General features: G+C 43.0%; 1 protein-coding gene across 1 annotated transcript in view; it reads left to right on the top strand.

Annotated features, from left to right (window-relative positions):
• The first annotated feature begins 6,280 nt into the window (after nucleotides 1-6,280).
• Nucleotides 6,281-21,941, top strand: part of sema3b (sema domain, immunoglobulin domain (Ig), short basic domain, secreted, (semaphorin) 3B) — a 53,119-nt gene continuing 37,458 nt past the window's right edge. The window contains exon 1 of the mRNA XM_078093233.1: nucleotides 6,281-6,996. The gene's annotated coding sequence lies outside the window, so the exon portion shown is untranslated. The remainder of the gene's footprint in view (nucleotides 6,997-21,941) is intronic.

Genomic DNA, 21,941 nt, shown 5'->3' with positions numbered 1-21,941 from the left:
GGGTTCCATCTTTTTTTCTTTTCTTTCATGTGAAGTTAAAATAGTTATTTCTATTAGCGCGGCGCTCCACGTTGAACGTCGCGCCACATTATTTGTTCAAGTTTGATGCTTTGTTGTCTCATCCAAACACGCCGACCTCCTCCCTACACGGACACTTCAACAACATCTTTCTTCTGCGTCTTACAACTTGAACGTAAACACACGTTTGCTGAAATGTCTTTGTAACCGTCCAGTCGAGAAGGTCTTCTCATAATAGCGGGTTTAGGGTGGGCTGAGGAGATAATTTAAGAGAGTAGAATGAAGATGGATGGAGGGGTTGAGGGGAGAGGAGCTGGAAGGGGCGTAGTTCAGATACTACAAGCTACTGATTCCAGTGTTTGGACAGGCAGTTTATCTAATTAGAGGGGCCCTGAGCGATGAGCAGCGCAGGGAGTGAAGGACGCTCAGGCCGGTGTTTACCTTCGGACGCCACAGGACTCCTGTCCTCCCTTTAGTGAGGAGTGAGAAATGAGAGCTGGCTGGGGCTGGAGTTTCTTACCAACAACAACAACAACAACAATGTTTATTATCGGAGGTACCAAATAAACTCCTTTCCACTGCAGAAACCTTTGAAAAAGTTAAAAAATCCAACCTGCATTTGGTTTATTATTTGGTTTATCCTTTTTCCTCAAGTAATTTCTTTTTGTGTAATTCCTGGATGCTCCCCAGCCTGGTCACACAGAGCCAAGAGATACCGACGCGATTCTGCTCTTAACTCACTTTGGACTTAATGTGCTCGGCCAGTTTGTTTTTGTGTCATTGTCTTTCAGTTCTGTGCTGTGGATCACTGGCTTTTGGTTCTGGATCTTGACCGTAAATCCCGGGAGAATTGCCCAGAACACAGGAAACACGTTGTCCTGCCCTCTCTCCTCCTCGTTCTTTCATGTATCTCAGTATCTCTCCCTCTCTTTCTCCCTTTTCCATGGAAGCAGAGCGAGAGAGAGAGAGGGAGGGCAGATTGCTGTGGTCTCAAATGTCAGAGAGTCATGGGTTTCCCAGCCGGGCGATTCCACAGGCTGCGCAGGGCATCGGTGGCTCGTGTGCGACGGACAACAACACACGTAGTCCAACCGCAAGACTTTAAAAAAAAGTCCAAATTTTCAAGTCTACACACGCATACTTTCCTGTTGCCACCTGTCACTCACACAGACACTCACACAGACACACACACATTCAGGTGTTTTTTCAATCAACGCAGCTGTGTGCTCTCCAAAGCAGTAAAATGGTTTTCAGGTCCAGTGTTGGCAGGCTTTGATGAATCCAACACACCACTGAGTCCTGGTTCATTCTATCTGCCTACAAAGGCTCTGACAGATGGCCGCTGGACTGTTATTGGGCGCTGCAACTGCACCTGCTTCACGTGTGCGAGCGCACAAGCACACATGGACACGTTCAAATACATTTTTACAGATCATGGAAGAGAGGAGTACAAAGCAAAAGGAATTTGTGCTGCTGTGGAAAATGGGCTTTCCTGTTCCATTCAATTATTTTGGAAGTGAATGGATTTAAAGAGTTCTTCAAATCCAAACTTTCTCCAATATGCTGAACCTAAAATAATCCGGCTCGACTTTGGCTCTTAAAGTTACTAATACTATATTTCATAGTGAATGAAATACGTTTTCTTGCCACGTCTGCTGTTGTGATGTTTTTTTCCGTGTAGGAGTAACATAAGTTCTCATTGAATATTCACTGTTACTCCAAATCTCCTTCATGCTCTCCTTTGGTTGAAAGAACTCTTCCTTTTAAAATGACTTGTTTTATTAAATCTACAAATGCAGAAGAGGATTCTGTGAAAGGATACTTAATTTCTATCCTCTTTTGATATTGACATGAATATAGATGAGGGCCTCTGCAGTATCTGTGTTCTGGTCCGGCAGGAAGCTGCAGGAGTGTTCTGGAGGTCAGAATCTATCAGCTTCTCTCTTCTCATCTTCATGACATAAATCATTAATGAGGTGTGTGTGTGGATCTGCCAGCTCCTCTTCCTGGTCAGTCCCGGGCCTGCAGTGCACAGCAGTGTGTGTGTGTGTGTGTGTGTGTGTGTACCAATCCACCTTTGTATGCTTCTAAATGAGTTGTGCTGCCTTAAGCTTGTGTACCTCTGTGTGTTTGTATGTGTGAGCACGATTCTTTTGCGTGACTATACTGTGTGTGTGTGTGTTCTATCATGTACGTGTTTTTATTTTTGTGTCCATTTTTGTGTGTTTTTGTGTGTTTTGAATCCAACAACTTCATATCAGTTAGTCTTTAAGGGATACAGTTGTCATTGAAATTACAAAAATATTTACCTTCAATTCAATTTTTAAAGTGCTGTACTGTGGTGCTTTGGGAGGGCGAGTTGAGAGAAAGGGAGAAGAGGACAAAGGAATGAACTTGTTTTTAAACAACAAATAAGTAAACATACACACTGCATGGTGCGGATTTGATTGGGTCTCTTTTGCAACTATTGTTGTTAAATGAAAGTTTCTGGTGATGATAAAAATACATCTTACCGTAATATCTTAATAAAGCTTACCAATAATTTAGGTTAAGAGCATTAAAAAGCCCAATCCAACAACTTCATATCAGTTAGTCTTTAAGGGATACAGTTGTCATTGAAATTACAAAAATATTTACCTTCAATTCAATTTTTAAAGTGCTGTACTTCCACCTGCAAAATAAGAGTGAAAAACTCATATTAGCTTCAAAGGGAATGTTCAAAATAAAATCGATGATGGCAATTTATTATTGAACCTAAATCAGATGTTGAGGTTAAACAGCTGATTGGTAGAATTCAAGGCGCTTTGTGGCTTTTCAAGGAGATACGGAAGTCAGTTTATTATCACATTTTCCATGTAGCTATAAATCCAACGAACACACTAAACGCACTCAATGATGTTGATCCCAGACGATTAACCCCAGATTTGTCATTGTTAAACTTTTTATTTTTAGTTCTTACATTTTTCCAATATCTGTCCATGGCCTCAAAGGCCTGTTTAAGCTTTGAGTAAAACAGTAAAAACATACAAACGACTTACTGTTACTCTTCTCTCTGCATCACAATGTCCTGTCAATCTAAATGAATGAATGCAGGCATGAAAAGCGGTGAACTTGGCTCTCTGTGTGTCTGTGTGTGTGTGTGTGTGTGTGTGTGTGTGTATTGAAGGAGTGGCAGAGAATAAACTCAGCGATTAGGCGACAGGACAAAGGACAGAAGAGGCAGAGACCTTTGCAGAAAGCCAAGTGTAAATTTCAGGTGCATCTTTATGAGTTTGTGGGTTTCTGTGTTCGTGCTCGAGCACGAGTCTGGCTGCGCGTGTGAGGCCAGATGTCAGCGCTGACAATAGCCTGTTGAGACCTGGGGGGAGACGGGCTTCATTGAAAGTGGCCTTGAACAAACAGAGAATAGAGACGGAAGAGTAGAGGAAGGTAGGCAGGGAGGGACGGCCAACGTGGGATGGAGAGAGAGAGAGAGAGAGAGAGAAAGAGCTGGAACAAACGGAGGGAATGTGGGAGAACATGTCGGAATGAGGCAAATGTGGATGAATGGAGTCAAGAAGAAATACGATTTGCACGGAGAGCTGCATATGTGTAAAAATGGAGGGGAAAAGGAATATGTGGAAGAGGGGAGGAGTTAGACGAAGCCTAATTGGAAGCGAGGGGGGAGAGGAGAGGGATTAGGGAAGTGAATGATTAAAGATTGAGCAATGAACAGAGATTTGAGGGAAGAAAGAAGCGGACAAAAGAAGGGTGGGCTGAAAAATAAATGGGTAAAAGGAAATTGGGATGGATGGAAAAATGGAAGGATTTAAAAAGGCAGGAGGACATTTTAGATAAAGGAAGGAATAGAAAGGGAAACCGCAGGCTTCTCTCAGTAAAGGTTAGCTTTGATGGACGAAAGAGGCCACAGGGTTAAGTGTGTGTATGTGTGTGTGTGAGAAAGATACACAAAAAAGAAAAAATGCACATGCTTCCATGTTTATGTGTGAAAAGAAGGGAGGGATAGGGGGTGTTGCTGATGTGTGTGTGCGTGTTTGTATGTGCATGTGTGTGTGTGTGCACTCGCTGGAGTAGTAGGCGTATGAAATCAATAATTGCTAAATAAATTATTAGCCAAAAAATTTCAAAAGGCACCAGCAAAAACAAATGATTCAAGTACTCACAGGCTAAGAGATGGATGTGTGTGTGTGTGTGTGTTTCTTTTGCTGCAAAGGAAACAATGTGCCGGATCAGTCGTGGCGGTGTTGATGTTTTCAGCACGGCGTGACAGTTTTACACGCTTGCGTCCGGTCGGCAATCAGAGAGCGTTTTACAGGCTTATCAGCCTTTTATCTGGGGTGAGGTATCACTTTTATGTGAAAAAACAAAACTCCTTCATACATGAGAAACAGTCTATTTGTTGATTTTAAAATCAACATATACATTTTACGTACTTATTTCTTGAACAAATTAATAATCTGTATGCTATCCGCCGTATCATTCTAAAGGTATCTAATAATAATGTGTCTCTTAAAATCCATAGTAAGTAAATCTCTGAAAATTGGTGTAATACTGTATTCAAATTAGTGACGGCTTACTGTTGGATGGGAAGTAGTAAGAAAACAAAGAAAGTGGCCAGCAGACATGCATGCTTTTATAATGTGAAACAATACAAATGGTATCTTCTGAATCCTATTTTATTGGGGTCTTCATTTTTTACATCAAATTAAAATAAAATAAAAACTAAAAATCAATAAAACATGTATGTACTCTCTTCATAAAATAATGACCGGAGGGTTGATGGAGCAGTTTAATTTATAAAAATCTAAATGTATAAATTGCTGTAACCTTTGGTCCATATAACAGAAAAGCTATTTGAACTGTCCTGGTTGGACTGTAATGTTGCTTTAGTCAGCACATCTGGATGAAAATCTGCGCGCACATCTGTTTATAGCATTAGTATTAGAATTTAATTTAATTTTAATTTAATTTTCTTTACTATTTCCCTCTTCTTCCTTCTATTGTATTTCAAATGCTGGTAGAAATGGACACATCAGCAGTTCACCAGTTGTCTACACACACACACACACACACACACACACACACACACACACACACACACACACACACACTCCTCTCAGTCTCCAAGGACCTACCGGCGGCTTATGTGTGGGTGATAATGAAAGCTGCTGACTGGCCGTTGTGATTGGTTCCTCTGCAGCCTCCAGAGACGGCGTCTCAATGGTGCCAGCTAGACGCCAGACAGACACACACATTACGTTTACGCGCGTGTGTGTGTGTGTGTGTGTGATACGGTCAGTGTGTTTCCATGCTCTTGTGCCCACATGAATGTCCCATCAGCGGTGTATGTGTCTGTATGTGTAATTGGACGAGTGTGGATCTCTGTCAGTGGGACATGAGCATCTGTGTGTGTGTGTGTGTGTGTGTGTGTGTGTGGCTGCATCACTGATACTGCGCCGTGCCCCTCAGTCTGCGGCCTGATTATAAACACAATAAATGAGTCCATGTTGTGTTGTAAAGGTGTAGGCTTTCCCCCGGCTTCATGCCGTCTCTGTTTCTATCCGTCTCCTTTGGATTCCGTCTCTGTCCCTTGTTCTCCGTCTCACTCTCTCATAGATTCTCGTTGATGTAAATATCAGGACGCCGCTCCTGATCTCGTGAGTATATAATTACAGTAAAAAGACGTCACTGTAAAGCGGCAGTGTTAAACCTCTGACCTGTATATCCACACTGTTGACAAATAGCACGACAACCGTTCGGACCTTTGACTTTCATTTGAAAGAGCAATGAGCCATTTCATCCTAGTAAGCTAAACGTTAACATCCATTTCCTCCACTGAATGCCAATCTAAGAAGTGACGAGAGGCTCGCGTCTTGATAACAGTATTTACAATGTTTCCTTGTTTCCGCATCGATCACATCGCGGCTCATTTTCAGTGTGGTTACATGACTGCATCCTCAAACCAAGCACGTTTTCCCATTGAGCGATTCGAGTTTGGCCCAAGTCCCGATATTGTGGCAAAGCAGAGAGGGAAGGATCAAGGCTGTTGGCGTTCAGGCCCTTTTTATTTATTTTTTTCAAATAATGGGAGAACACTGACCTCATGGATGAGATTTTTGTTTGTGCCTTGCGAAGGAACTCGCACCCTCATCCCAATCAAACTCTGATCCGTATCACGACCAGGTCTGCCAACGGTTTGCTGGATCAAACCAGCAACCAGTTCTTCAACATGCCGACACACGGACCCACAACTGAACACAACACTGAGCCTTTAGTGATGAACCGTGTTGAATCACAATAGAGGGAGGAAGACACTGCGGCTGGGTGACACAGCAATGGTGTGCGTCTACCTCTGGACTGTAGCAGAGGGAGTGGCATTAACGCAAGAGCAGCGTGTGTGTGTGTGTGTGTGTGTGTGTGTGTGTCACAGAGAGAGCTCTGCTTTCATGCCTTGCTGAGCAGTCAAAGAGTATCGCTCACAGAGATCAAGCCAAAGGAGAACAAGTAAAGTTAGGCGGACAGACCGAGACGCGAGGAGGGGGACAGAAAGGAGAGGAAGAAAAGACAGAGAAAGAGTTGGCTGAAAGCAGCTTCTGTCTTACGTCCCACCCCCTGACTGTCCTCCCCTCCTCTCTGCCCGGCCGGGAGCGACAGGGAACAGAACAGGAGAGCAGGGAGAGAGAGAGAGAGAGAGAGAGAGGGAGAGAGAGAGAGGGAGATACAGAGGGAGCTCAAGCACGCTCGCTCTTTAGCGCAGGACCTTCAGGACCTTTGGAGTGGTGCGCCAACTCACACTGACACAAACACGTGCTGCATTTCACTGAGGTGCTACACACCTCAGAGGGAGAGACACTGAGAGCATTAGAAGTAGCCCATTCCAGCCGGTTCCTCTGGACTATTTGGCCACGATGGCACCTGCCAAAGGGGAGAGTGACTAGGAGGAGCTGAGGACTGAGCCAGGGGAAGCTGCGGATGAAGGTGAGGGTTTGATTCTCTGACGGGATCTATGTCCATATGACGTACGTACATTAATTAAAGCTCAAGGAACTACCGAGGTAGGTGGTAGATTGTGTGTTTGACTGTGGGGGTGTAAATATGAAAGTGAAATGTCTTTCCAGAGCATTTCTGTTGCACTTATTTATTGTGCATTTATTGGTTTTTAACAGCCGAGTGTTAAAAGTGGGATGATTTCTGTTTCCTGGAGTTATAGAGAAACAGGGGAATAGCTGCTGGAGGTTTTTGTGATCGAATTACTCTGCTCATGATGTCAACTCTGCTGGTTTGGTGTTTGGTGTTGATCATTGGGGTGATTTCCTTGAGTAACACGATAGCATGGCTGGACAAAGTCAACCCAGCTTAATATGAGAGGAGGTCTGTTGTATGTTGGGGGAATGTGTGTCTTGGATGTTTTATTTCCTGATGGTCCACCAGCAGAAGTTTGGGATTTAAGAGGAATTATTTTCTGCAGAGAATCTTTTTCAGATGGAATTTCGTTAAACACACTGAAGTTGTGTTTCCAGTCTGCGAACATAACAAAATGTCTTTGTGGATGTTGTGGGTTTGGAATGTTGAAGGCTCAATTAAGCATTGGACGAAGTTTAACAGAGAATCCGTGTTTATTAAAGAAGTCCTTGGGTCCTTTCGCCTGCGCTCATTGTGTTTCTCGTCCCTCCGTGCTGCCACGCTGCCACGTTTGTTCTCTAATCTCATTTACTTCTGCCTTTTTTTGCAGGTTTCCGTTGAAATCCCACAACTAATGACAGAGGCTTATCCCGTGCCACTCTGCCTTACTCTCATCCTTTCTACCACCCCTCTCTTTCCTCCCCTTCATCCTCGGTTTGACAATCCATCTTTTTTTCTTTCTTTATAAAGCTTTAAATATCTGTTCTCTTTCATGCTATTTGTAGTATCAGCATCTCCTTTTTATAGCCTTCAGCGGCATGTTTAGTGCGTGAGTGGGTGTATACGTGATTTAAAACTCACAGGTGTGCATTTTGTCTGTCATCTCTCCTATTCAGTCTGGTAATCCCAGGTCTGACTGGTCTGCATAACCCCTCCACCCCAAACCTACTTCCACTATGCACAGTAACCCCCCACTACCATGCCATTGAACCTCACATGTACCCCTCTACCTTTGCACTGAGGTGTGTTGTGTCTGCAGTCGATGGTCCAACGAGGTGTTAGTCACACGATAGTTAACTGGTGTTAATTCTGGTCTTGCTTGAATGGAAAGCCTGGTACGCTGCGTAAAAGTGTGACAAATGTCCTTTAGTGTCGCGGGAGTCAGCGTAGGTTGTGTTGTTTGGAGTTTGACAGACGTTTACCGGACCTCTTAGGCTGCGCCGCATCTTCGCCACAACCACACCCTCAATGGGTTTGTTGGGGGTGAAGTTATATTGTGTGTATTGCCAACAAGGGACGAACACAAGTGAAATGAGACAGACAATACACTCCGCTGCTTTGTCCGTCGTGCCAGTTCGGACAATGATATTTGTCATTCAAAACTAAAGCGGCGAAATGCTTTTTGGGACCGGATCACAACCTCGTTTTTTGGGGGCTAATCTTGTAGGATTAAAAGAAAGAAGTAAAAAGGTCTCAAGTAGAGTAGAGAAGGAAGAACGCAAAAGGAGTCACCCAAAACAAAGCTCCTCACACTGTCAGGCCTGTAGAGATCCAGGACGGACATGTGGTCAACAAACAGGCTGAATGTGTTCTTTACTGAAGATACAAACTACATCAAAACAAAAATATAAACAGAAACATGGCAATTATTTAATTTTTTATTGACAGCGGCTTTGAAAACAGTTCTTCGGTTAATAGTTGCCACGGTGGTTATGAAAAGTTATATAACTGTTTATGACTTGGTGAACTCTTCCGTTAGCAGGAGTGCGAGGTTCAGTTTGTTAACTTCACTTTTGAGAAGTTACTCTGAAGAGAAATATTTACCACTTAAAACGTCTGTGTTTGCGCTGAACTTTGGACATTGAAAGCCCTTTGTTCTTTGCTGCAGTGATCTGTGCACCTGATATGCACGAAAAAGGTGTTTAGGCAATAACGCTACTTTGTTAACTTTGGGAAAAGATTATGGTTTTGGGTTTAGTTGGAAATGCTTCATTAAATCCAGGCAAAAAATCTACGTTTGTGTTAAAATAAGTACTGAAGGGTGTTACTTAAGTATGAGGGTACATGAGAGATAATGATGATAGATCTTTATACGCCATCTTTCCTCGTTTCTGATTACGTTGATTATTGGTTGTATATTAATGCAAAACATTTAGTACGCAAAGCTGCAAACACGTTTACTGTTGTATATCTGTTCTCTCTCTGCATCGGCTGCTCTGCCCTGGTGGCTCACGCTGCTCGTTCTAAATTGCCAGCTATTCTTCTGCGTATTCATTAAACACTGCCGCTGCTGCTGCTGCAAATCAACAACATAATACTTCTTTTGTGTGAGTATTTTTTTCCGGAGCAGACAGGCGGAGGGTTTAAAACACCGTATGAAGAATAGTTTTTACCACCTGGTTGGATTCAGTCTTCAAGTTTGTTCAGTCACGTGACAAGCGAGAGCACCAACGTGGACATTTATTTCAACCCAAAAGCTCCTACGGGTTCAAGGTGCGTCTGCTGATTGCCTGCTGATGAATTGACCACCAAGGTAACTTCATGGTTAAAATGGCTGTGCGCTGATCCACTGCCACACCTCAAAGCCATTAACCCCCGTCTCAACCCGTCCCCGCTGAAGAAAGTCATTAACCTTCCTCTTAACCCTTTCCGCAGCCTGAAATATCTACCTAGTCAGCAGAAAGTATAGATAAAAATGACCAGATTCAGGACAGTGTGGTACCTTATATGTATGTGCACATACTATAGACCACAGGAAAAATACGACCTGGATGCCTATTTGTCATTTCAAGGCTCATGAGAATATTTTGACGAATAATGAAAGATACAGATAAATGATGGAGAGAGAGAGAGAGAGAGAGAGAGGGAGAGGGAGACCGGGTAGAGATGCAGGTCTTTCTTTGTTTGAAATATTTAATGAGTGTCTCTCCTCTCTTGAAATATTGACTTTTTCCCGTATAGCCAGAGGGGACAGGCGGTAGCAGAGGTTGTTCCCTAATTTAAATAAAAAGCAAAAGACTGTTGGCATCAAACTTTCAGTAGATTCTTATAGTTATTTATTTATTGTTTTCGTTTGCAATCCATAAGCTAAAAAACAACGACATGGCACTCGTACTTGGTTTGAATGTAGCGGCTAATGAAGGGTTAAAAACTGTGCAGTGTTTGTGTGTGAGAGTTTGTGTGGAACTCTAGACGTTCTGATTGTGTGTTTTACAATGGATGAGTCTGTGGATAATGACTCTGTCTGCATACATGTGTCTGCATACATGTGCATGCACCACTGGGTTTGTGTACAGTATTTACTGTGTTATTCATGTTCTATTGTTCAAAACACAAGTTTCCACACTCATAGCATGAGCAGAAAGGATAATGGTGCTTGTAAGACGATTTTAAAAAGACAGATTTGTGTTCTGATCTAATGTTCACTGCTTCCTGCAATAGTTAGACGCTCATCTGCTGAATTTAAATGTAAAATTTGAACCTCTAGCTGCAAGGTCAGCTCTGGAAAGTAAGCACAAAAATACATGAATACAAAATATCAATGAATAAATGAATGCGCTAGAGTGAATAGCAGAACAGAGTGATGATATATTTGCTGTTTTTACTGTTCAAAAGAAATAATGTGCATGTTTGTTGTTATACATTTAATCAAAGATTTGTTTGTACTTGTCTCACATTCATAAATGTTACAAACATTTTGCACGCTAACTGACAGTCAAGACTTTCCACTATGCGGAAGTTATAGAATGAGATAGCAGATAATATATCCCATGTTTTAAAGGCGTCATTTGATATGCACAGATAACGGACGGATGCATTACAAAAGAGTTGAACCCGAGGTCATGAAAACTCTCAAAGTCATCACTTTGTTAGAAAGTCTGGTCTGACGTAAATGAAATGAAGAAAAACACTTTAGCCGAAGTCAGGCATCAACTTACTGTGAGTCGGTTGTTAAACGATAGAGAAAAAAGATGCTGCACAAGTGGAGGATTTCCATGAGAAAACACTGCAGCTGAAACTGGAGAGAGAACATCTTGTAAATGGAGCTTGGGCTGATTTTGTTTGGCAGAACAAACTTTCTGCAACTGGGATGCTCCTCTTACCTCTTTATGTTTACACGGACTTCCATCCCCACAAAACCGTCTTCCACAAATTGAATTGTATTTCATCACATCTGAATCTTTTTGCATTCCCGACTGATCCATTTTTCCTGAATATATTAATATATACATAGATTGCAATAGTGGCTTGAAAATAGCTTGTACATTGAGCATTCATAATTAAAAACAGAAGAGGTTACGCTTTGAGATCCATTCATGAATCTGGATATCTCTACAATTTCCCGACCATCTTGAGAGGAACTGTTCCATGACAGATTTATTTCACAGCAGACCTTGTGACGGTCCATTGCGGGGCAAACAGACGTGTAATTAATGAGATTTATTTATTGCCCTGTTCCATTTAAGAGGGTCAGGGCATGCCGACTCACTGGAATGGCCGTTATACAGCAGGAACATAATGAATTTGATCAGTTATAGCCGTCGACCCTGCAGGTACACAATAAAGGTGTTCTGCTGGTCGGCAAACAGACATTTACAGCTTCGCAATGCGTGACGTTATTATGCTTCTAGGAATAATATCCTGTGACCCGTCAAAGATTTTTTATCTAGACTAACATTAAAAAGATTTTAATGGTCAAATGTCTAACATCCGTTACCGACCCTTTTGGTCCTCATGTGTAAAAACACCATCGGGTAAAAGGGTTTCTGCTTCTCTAAGGATACTTTCTTTGTGCTCCTTTTCCTACCTTTACACACACACACACACACACACACACACCCTTCCTGTCTTTCCTAATTTCTTTTTCCCTCCTTGAATGCTCATGTCTGCGCAGCGCTGTAGCAGAACAACCCCTCCTTTGCCAGACTGACCTGCAATTGCACCCTCATTTTGTGTGAATATGAGCGTTTGTGCGTGCGCGTGTGTGTGTGAGCGAGAGTTTGCGCTGCGGGACGGTCCCGTCCCGTCACCTTGAGCGGTCACGCAGTGTTGAAGGTGAGCCGGAATTAGGAGGCTTTACACAGGAAGATAGGAAAATAACGAGATCCTCTCCCTCCTGTTAAAAAACACACACACATACATAGCTTATAGTTTAAGCAACAGTCTCAGTCCCTCACCCCCCCCCCCCCCCCGGCCCCCCGCCGGCCCCCCTCTATCCCCATAGGAGTGCTAGAGGGGCTTATTCAGGGGATTTTGCTGTTCTGCAGTGTGCCTGTCAGATAAGGAAGGAGACGCAGGCCTGCCTGGTGACACGCTACTAAGCGCATGCTACAGCCTCGTCGCCTTCCTCTTCCCTCTTTCACCTGTCACTCAAGTCACCTGCCACCCTCTGCTGCTACTGGCAATGACACCACGCACACGCACACGCACACACAGACTGTCTGGTATCTCATTTGGGAACTAGTGAACCTACACATTCACAGCCATTCCTTTGTTTAGATTTTGACTCTCTAGCTCCTTTTCTTTTTGTTTTTTTAGCCTCGCCCCTTCAACCTCCAACTCCTCCCTCCTTTCCTAACGTACTCCCTTCTCTCCTCAGGCTACCTCCTCCTTTTTCCACCTCTCCTTCACAAACGCTATACTCACCTTGCTTTTCCCTTTTCTTTTTTTGCCCTCCATCTCTTCACCCCACCTGTAATCCTGCTTGGTCCCTCAAAATGGTTTTCATTATCCAAGTTCTTTGTTCGATGCCAATGTTTGACCGAGGCTGGCATGCATTGCCAGCATGGTGATCTGGGACATGCATGATTGATCCGGTTCGGGAAGAGGTGCTTGGTGAGAGAACGGCATTTTGCCAGCCCTTGCTACCTCTAAGCACCCTCTCTCCATCCACGCTTCTGACGTGTAGGTGTAAACAGCAGCTGTACCCACCAGTTCCCCATCCTGTTTTAGCACGTTTATGATGACAGGCTGAGCGCTGTGGCACCACAGTCCTTGAAAACTTGCATCTGACTGTCGATGAACTGAGAGACCTGGTCCAAAGGTGAAATTACCTCCCTCCACGGAAGGACTAGTGCGCAGCCTACTTCTTCCTTCTGAAGGTAGTAATGGAAATTCAACCTTTTTCTGCTTTTATGTTCTTGCAATGTATTTGATAGCTTGCACAACACCCAGCAGGCCCTCTGTTAGCTAGTTTTCCTTCCACAGCCGCCCACCCCTAACCCATAAAAGCCTCCTCGCTGACGCCCTAAGCTCATCTTGACTACCCACCAGCTCCGCCACCGCCAACCTCTTTGCCGGCACCATCCCCCAGCCCTGTAGCCTGTCGGCAGCTCTTCCAGGCAGGCTAATTGACTCTGTCCCAGGAGGGGGGATCATGCCACATTTCTAATTTGGCTTCCCCTCCCACAGATAAAAGCTACATCTCTCTATCCTTCAACCCCCCTTGCTTCAACCCCTCGGTACCGAGCCCTTTTCTTCTTTTTGCGATTTCCCACATTTTTTTTACAGTTTAGAATGAATAACTTACATTTTCAGGTGTGTAAAAAGCATCATCTTTTAAGTTTTTGTTTTTTTTCCTTCATATTTCTTCAAATGACTGCCAGTCCCCAAAAACAGACATAATAGACAACTGAATACATGAAAGGACAGATACACAACTCTCGGAGGACCTCACATTGGCTCACTATGGGGCTCACCTTCAGAGAGCTCCATCTCCACCAGCCACACCTGGGGGCTACGGGCGTGTCCCAATGTGTGTGTGCCTATAAACTGTGCCTCATCCCAGTAAGAAGCAGTTAGACAACGAATAAAGACATTTTGTCTTCAGAATCACAAGAAATAATGTAAAATGTCTTCAATTCTGCCCAGATTATGAATTAAAGACTTTTCTTCAAACAGATGTATTATGAATTTATACAGTTGTGTCTAGTGTTGGTACTGCACTGCTATTTATATCATATATCCTTTAAGGTTCCATGTGTCAAAATGGAATGCATGAGATTTGGATGGTGAGATTATGTATATGTGTGTGTTTGAAGAAAAGCAATTAAGGCGTATTATTTTATCTACAAAAGAAAAAGTAAACATCGAGAGAATTGACCAGGATGTAGCTGATATTCTACAAATACAAGCACGCAGACACAAATGCACACACACACACACACACACACACACACACACACACACACACACACACACACACACACACACACACACACACACACACACACACACTCTTAATGTGCACTCCAGCAGCACAGCACGCGTCGGGCATCCTGACAGATTTCGGTGCAGGAAGCATGTTTGGTATGTGGCAGTAGCTGCAGCTATTAGTAAAATGGTCTTTTCAGATGGACAGATAAGGTATTTTAGCTGGAGGCTTCGGGTTCTCTGGTCTTGTGGAAAAGACATTTGACACGTAGAGACAGTTGTTGAGTTGTTACCTTCAGTGCAGTTTGTGGAAAATCCATCCCCATTTTCAAATAACAAGTGGGAGCCTTTTCCCCACAATCCAACAGATGTACAGGCGAGGAACGTTTTTTGCATTACATTTCTTACTGATGTACCACAATAGAAACACAATGGGCCCCTGATGTCTTTACCTTCTGATCCACCATCAGGGTAAAAACAAGGATTTGGACGTCAATGTGAAATTCACCATCAGGCTGCGCTTGAAAATGTGCACTTCTCTTTTAGGCCGATGAACTACTTGGTTCGGTTTATTAGAACTAAAGTTATATTTTAGATTAGACATTAATGTATTGTTCAAAATTAAAGGTGTGTTTTCTTTTCCCCTCACCCCCTCCCCCACGACCTCCTCCCTCCTGACCCCCTCCCTACACGGGACCTTCGCCAACGTTGATATAGCCAAATGTATTAGTGATACGACAAACGTATGGCACTTTACAAGAGCAAAAGCTTATCCTGTTACACAGAGGACATGGGATGTGCTGTCCTGTACCCTCTGAGATACTTGTCACAAGCCTTTTCTCTTTCTGCGATACCTTTCAGGTGCTATAAAGCCTGGGGATGCACATCTTAAATGAGCGGCATTAGCAGAGAAACCCATTAAAGATAGAAATTCAAATGTGCGTTCATTGCCATGGATAGAAAGTTTACCATCCTCCAATATAGAGCTGACTGGTCTTTGATGTGACCAGTGATGAGTAACTGAATTGGCTGATGTCTTATGTTTGGGTGAGGGGGCTTCAAACAGATCAGTCTTTCATGCTTCAGACCCCATATGCTTATCTACTGTGCACCGCGTCCCTCATTAGCCATGAGTTTGTGTGTGGCTCTTTGGGAAAAAAAGGGACAGTCGGCTCACAAATTGCCTACGTACATTTGATTTTGCACATATATATTATGCATACTTGTTAATGCATGCTATGGGACCCAACAGTTAATTACTTACTTAAATATTAACTGTGACTGCTGATTTGTTGTACAAAGAGCAGAGGAACTAAGAAGAAAGAGACACAGAAATTAAGAGTTGGTAGTGGAATGGATTTTGGATCAATGTGAAATGTGCTGCAGGAGATCGTTTCTATGAGGTAATGATGGACAGGCTTGTATAATAAGAGCTACTGATTAAAAAAACAAGTCATTTCACTTCATGTTAAGACATTTCTGCTTTTTGTTTCCTCTTTGACCAATTCTTATCACTCTCTCTTTTTATCTTCTTATCACTTACCACCTATTTTTTTATAATAAAAGATCGATGGAAGAATCCACAGGAAGTGTTGGAGGAAAGGGACGGTAATGAGGCAGCAACCAAAAGGGTCAGAAAGTCTGTACTTGGACGCTTTGGCTGAAAGGTTCAGTCAGAGGTCGGTAGCTGATGAGGGAAACTACCTGAGGGCAACATGGACGCGCCCACGTCACTTATTCATTCCTTTACTGCACTTTGTGCCGTGACGTTTCTCCGTATGTTTTTGCACACACGTGTAGTTGATGAAGTCTAGTTTAAGGTCATGGATCTGTCTTAATAACTGAAAAGCTTTGCTTGCATCTACAGCTGTGTCTAGCTTCTGACAGTAATGATGATAGATGAAAGGCAGCGACATAATGACTGACCAGCACTCAGCAGGGAGTTTAGTCTGCGTTCTGGAAATATCAGTGGAGGAAAGAAAGGAGCAGGCTGTGGCAACAGTGGCTTTCCACCAACATGCCCGGACACACCTTCACTCAACACGCAGAAACAACGTCGAGCCCCTTTAAAACTAAACTAGTGAAGGACAGGGAGGCCGTCTGGCTCATAGATGTTCCTGACAGTGGATAACTCGTTGTAATGTCCTTTACTTAAACTCTTATCAATCCACATGTGTGTTAGCATGAGAAACAATTAACGTGAAGGAAGGTACAATCTGCATGTGTTTGGCTTTTTGTGTAAGAATTTTACCATTGACCTGTTCTATTCTGGTTCAAAATCAAATTGGATACATTTCAGTATTGTTTGATGAAATAAAATCAAACAACAGATACATGTTATTTCGGTAAGATGATTGTTCGGGACCTTGTGTGATTTGTCGTGGCTAAAAATGGCCATAAAATGTCAGTATTTTTAGCGCACAAGGTACAAATATTCGGTGTAGAAAAAAAGATGATTAAATAAATACATAAGTGACTAAATTGAGTGATCCTAGATTAATTCACTGCTGGCTCAGTCATTGAGTGCTTTGGAGCAGCAGAGCAGGTTTAACAGCAGGACGCAGCGACTCACTGACGCGCTGATGCTTCCTGAAGTTATGAGCCAAATAAGTGACACCTCTCTGAAAACCAATGAAGCACAGTGTGTAAAAGTAAAACCACTTCTATCCCACGCTGCGTGTTTTGATCTCTCAGTTTGCTTAATATGAGGTCCTGTCATCCATCCCCCACGAGCCCCCACGAGCCCCAACGAACCCCCACGAGCCCCCATGAGCCCCCACGAGCCCCCATGAACCCCCACACTGTCAAGTTGTCAGTTCCTCTGTGCGACACTCTCACCAAGATTTATTGGGCTTGAAATTGCTCAAGATACTTTTTGTAGTTCCTTGGTAAAAAGCTTTTTTGAGGCCAAACTGTATGAATGAATGGGCACAATGACTCAGCTTCCCTCTGACTCGTAATGACCAACTACACTCACCAAAATAATCAGCTGTGGTCTGGGATTTGTTGTTTGTTATCAAAATATGGGGATGTGTGTGTGAGAATCGCAACTGTCCAAAATGTGGTGGTACTGATATAATAACTATGATTTGAACTCAACACTTCTTTTTAAGAGGCACAGGCAAAACAACTGTATAAGTCCAACTCATACTGGATGGGACAGCATCAGTACAGGATGGATTTGAATTTAGCTTAATTTGGGTGAAATTGTTGCTCAAACTCCTGCATTAAATATATTGAAATATATATCTTTGTGGACAGTGTAAGAATTAAGAATCATACATTTTAGTCAAGGTTTTCACGATTAGTTCTTAGTTATTAAATCCCAAAACAAGTTTAAACTGCCTGCAAACATTGAAAGAGAACAATTTGTGTTTGATTCAGATTGAAATGGCGATTTGATCTTAACTGTAAACCTTGAATTAAAACTCAATCCCGTTTACCGCTGGCAGACAGACGGAATTTACCATTGAGCCTTTCAGTCAAAAATTGAACAGCAACCATAAACTTTGGTAACTTACGACCAATTATAGAGTATGAGAATCAAAGGGAGCACGCGGAGGGAACCTGGTGAATCCAACGGCCTCGTCCTCTACGCTCTTGCTTCCATTCGGACATGAAATAGTCATTAGGTGAAGAGGTAATTCCGCCTAGCCGTCTTTCCACATTAGCTAATGTGAATCACAGACGTGGAGTGTGTGTGTGTGTGTGTGTGTGTGTGTGTGTGTCGTGTATTCTTGGACACAGTATCTGGAACCCAGTGTATGCAGGTCTGCGTGCGTCAGCATTCAGAAGTGTGTGGTTCTGTCAGGACTACAGCTCCTGTGTGTGTGTGTGTGTGTGTGTGTGTGTGTGTGTGTGCGTGTGTGCGTGTCTGTGTGCGTCTACGTCAGATGGTTCGCCTGACAAGGTTTCCGGTTATACGGTCGACAGGTGCTAAATAATGAAAGCACAGAGAACAAGTTAGAGGAGATGAAAATAAAGGAGGGCGGCACATGGAGAAGACACGAGGAGAAGCGGGACGAGAAGGAGGAAAATAAAGTGGGACGAGGAAGCACAGGAAAGAAAGGATGGAGCACAAACTCTCTACATGACAGAATGGCAGCGCGTGTGTGTGTGTATAAAAGGACCAGTTTACTGTAATATATAACCTACAGTCACAAAATTATGTCAACACTCACTCACTAACTTTTCATTTGAAAAAAGTTGTGTTCAACCTGTATCTGCATGAATGTTATTTTGCTCAGTAATAAACTGGGTTTATGATGACAGCGTGTCAACAGAATGTTTCATCCATCTGCCAGTGTTGCTTCTCATTGATTTATGCAGAGCTGAGACAGCTGTAGTCCTTGGCCCCTCGGTAACTCTATACCTAGCACACACACATACACACACACACACCTATGCACACTACGAGACACACACCTGGGCAAAGTGAATCCTGCCCCAAGGGCAGCTTTTAGGAGGAAAGCTGTCATAGAAGATAAACCACAGGAGGAGATAAACGTTAGACAGCGAGCAGCGTCCACTCTGCAGCACTACTGTGTTGATCAGAGCCAGCTGTCTTTTGTTTGTTGCATTAATACGTCATATTGTGGATTAAATGCTTTGTTGCATTACTTTAAAAACATTTTCATAAAAGCACCACCGAGAGCCACGTTAACACAATGATAACACAAAAAGCAACATGAGATAAGGGCAGCAGTACCCCCCCCCAAAAAATAATATTAGACTAGAATTCGTGCCCTAAAATATCTCATCAAGTCATTTCTGTAGTGTGCTGAGCTGAGAGTGATGCAGGTTGGTCCTCTGAAGTTTCCAACGCAGCACTGTGCAAACAGAATGACTGGTATGTGTGTGTATGTACAGTGTGTGTGTGTGTGTGTGTGTGTGTGTGTCCATGGCCGGTTGAGTAGGCTGAACATCGAGGCAATTAACAGAATTCCTGACTGCATTCTTTCTTTCATTGAAAAAACTCTCACACACACTGATCTTGTCCTGGTCAGCTTTCTCTCCGCCGTTCCCCTGCACGCTCATTCACACGTTCACATGCACTCCTCTCTTCTCCCGGCCAATAAACTCATTAGTCCGTCTCACGATGTGGTTGTCTGTACGTCCCCAGTTCTTTTATTTTTTTGACACAAAGTGGGAGAGAGACGGAAAAGAAGACGAGAGTAGACGTGACACCCAATATCCTCTAATCTCCCCTGTGTGTGTGTGTGTGTGTGTGTGTGCACACATTGTGAGACTAAGCACATTCTTGCTGACTACATCTCTAAGTGCGTGATTCTGAAATGACTGTTGCTCATATGCATCTTTCTTTAGCGTGCACGCTGCAACAAGCGGGGTAGGCCGATTTCAGATCCCTGCACATTAAATTAGCACGGTGAATTTACCAAACGGCTGCATTGCAACATTAGTTGCAGTGCGAATACTCCCGTGAACCCAACGCTTATAATTCAAGAGGTGTGGAGGCCTCAATGATTTTGTGTAATTTGCAAAACTCCTGCGTCAAATCTCTCTTGGCTGCAACTTTGTGTCTCCCAGTGAGACGTCAGGCGTGTTGACACTTATGGAAATGAATTGAGCCGAGGGTAAGAGGATTTGTTACCGATCCCATCTGTCATCTTCCTAAGTGGTCTCAAATCCTAGTTTGCGCTGTTGGATTATATGCCGGTTCCTCTGAGACGACGACGAGCTAAAGTGAGGCCGAAGCCGTTTACAGGTACAGGATTTCCCATCCGGCTCCACGGCCAGAAGGAAGTAGTTAGTTAGTTAGTTAGTTAGTTCACAAGTTGTTTTTTGGCAAACTGTGGTACAGAACTAGGTAAAGTTAAATGAAAATTGCGCCAGTTGCAGCGTTTGCTTCACTCTCTGAATGATAAATACAGTTTAAGTAATGACAGTTGAATATTTTTGCCTAATTCCTGCGTCAGATCTCATGTGGTGTAACGTCTAAGGAGACAAAGCTGCCTTGGATTTGTAGTCAATCACGCTGTTACATTTCAAGCCTGTAGTGTCGTGCTGTAGTAACATGTAAATGTTACTGTAAATCATATTTTAATACAGTACACTGTATTGGCTCCAACCTTAAAATAAATCTTTTCTAATAACTGTAATTTTATAGAATCTATAGAAAGTCAAAGTGCTGCCTGACTGCAGTGCTGGACGACCTTATTTCCTTATTCCTTATGGATGACAGACAATAGTTTCCCCTTGAGATGAAGAGGACGTACTATTTTCCACATTTAGTGAAAAGCTCAATGATGTCAAAACCTCATGCCGTGGTATTGTATGTGCTGTTCGATTTGATTGTGCTTGATATATATATTATTCAAACAATCATCCTGATGTTTTTTGAATTTACATTCATTTTTCTTATTGCCCTGATAAAGTGGGCAAATAAATGGGAGGGACTCGTGGAGGGGAAATATCAGGAGAATTCTCAAGACGGGTGTGTTCTCACACACACACACATTTCACAAAGTGTTTCTACATTGTGGAACTTCTGATCACAGTTGACCTTCAGTTCGCCCACAAACACTCGCGCTCATTGTTCGCATTCCTCGCGTTGGTCATTGGGACCAAGGGGATATTTGGGCTACGTTAGCCTCTAGCGACACGACACATGAGAGCAAATGGACACATTTCTATGTTGACGATGATGATGACGATAGGACGTTTTGCCATCCAGTACCATGACAGAAACATGGCCGTTCTCTTAATAGCTTTACCTTGGCAAAGAGACAGAGGTATTTTTTCTGATCTCACCTCACCAGCGTGTAATCCGCCCCAAAACCGGGGACGGGAGCCATAGCGAGTGTGAACTGGCAGACTGTGGTGGTTAATTGGCTAATTAAGTCTATGAAGCCCCAATCAAAGAGCCAGTTAGCATGGGACACATGCGTTTGACACGGCCAATTAGCAGCAGTTCAGTTCAGGCCAAACTCGTTAAGTATGAACTGGTTAAGGGTGCTCATTAATTAGACGGGTGAATGGGGAACTACTCCCACTGCCGAGGCCTCTGTGTGCTTCTATTGTCTACATAAATACGGCGTTTTTTTAGAAAAGGAAATTTGTGACATCAAATTAGTATTTACTCCATTTGCAGCAGAGGAAATATGGTTTCAGTTTGATCACGACCAGACAGACTGTCGGGTGAAGGTTTCTGCTTTGTGAGTCTCTTTGTGAAGTACTCGTGTGTAGCCCTGAGAGAAATGTGTGTGTGACCGTGGTCTACTCATGTGTGTGTGTGTGTGTGTGTGTGTGTGTGTGTGTGCATTTACAGTAGTTCATTGGTTTACAGCGTTAACCAGAGCGGTTCAGCTATACAACGTCAAGTTTGGGTTTTTCCTCTCTTGGGTGTTAACGATAAATGCTTATTTTGACTTAAAGTCACAGGAATGAAAAATAACCAGCGAGGGAAGGAGGTCTGTTTGAATATTTATGCATTGTTTAGAAACTTAAGAAACTTTTCTTTTTATAGATAAGCTGGTAACAATAACTTCTTGGGGTGTTTTGACACGTTTCATGAATCATTTGAATTGATTGAATGATTTGGTTACTGACAAAACACCAAAACTACAAGTAGCTGCATACTCGCCACTTATCGTGATGCTGCTAAGTGTTTACTCTGAAAGTGGAACAAT

Source organism: Gasterosteus aculeatus, chromosome 2, assembly GCF_964276395.1.
Source record: "Gasterosteus aculeatus chromosome 2, fGasAcu3.hap1.1, whole genome shotgun sequence".
Lineage (NCBI taxonomy): Eukaryota > Metazoa > Chordata > Actinopteri > Perciformes > Gasterosteidae > Gasterosteus > Gasterosteus aculeatus.
Note: the sequence above shows the minus strand (reverse complement) of the source record. Positions and strands in the feature narration are given on the sequence as shown.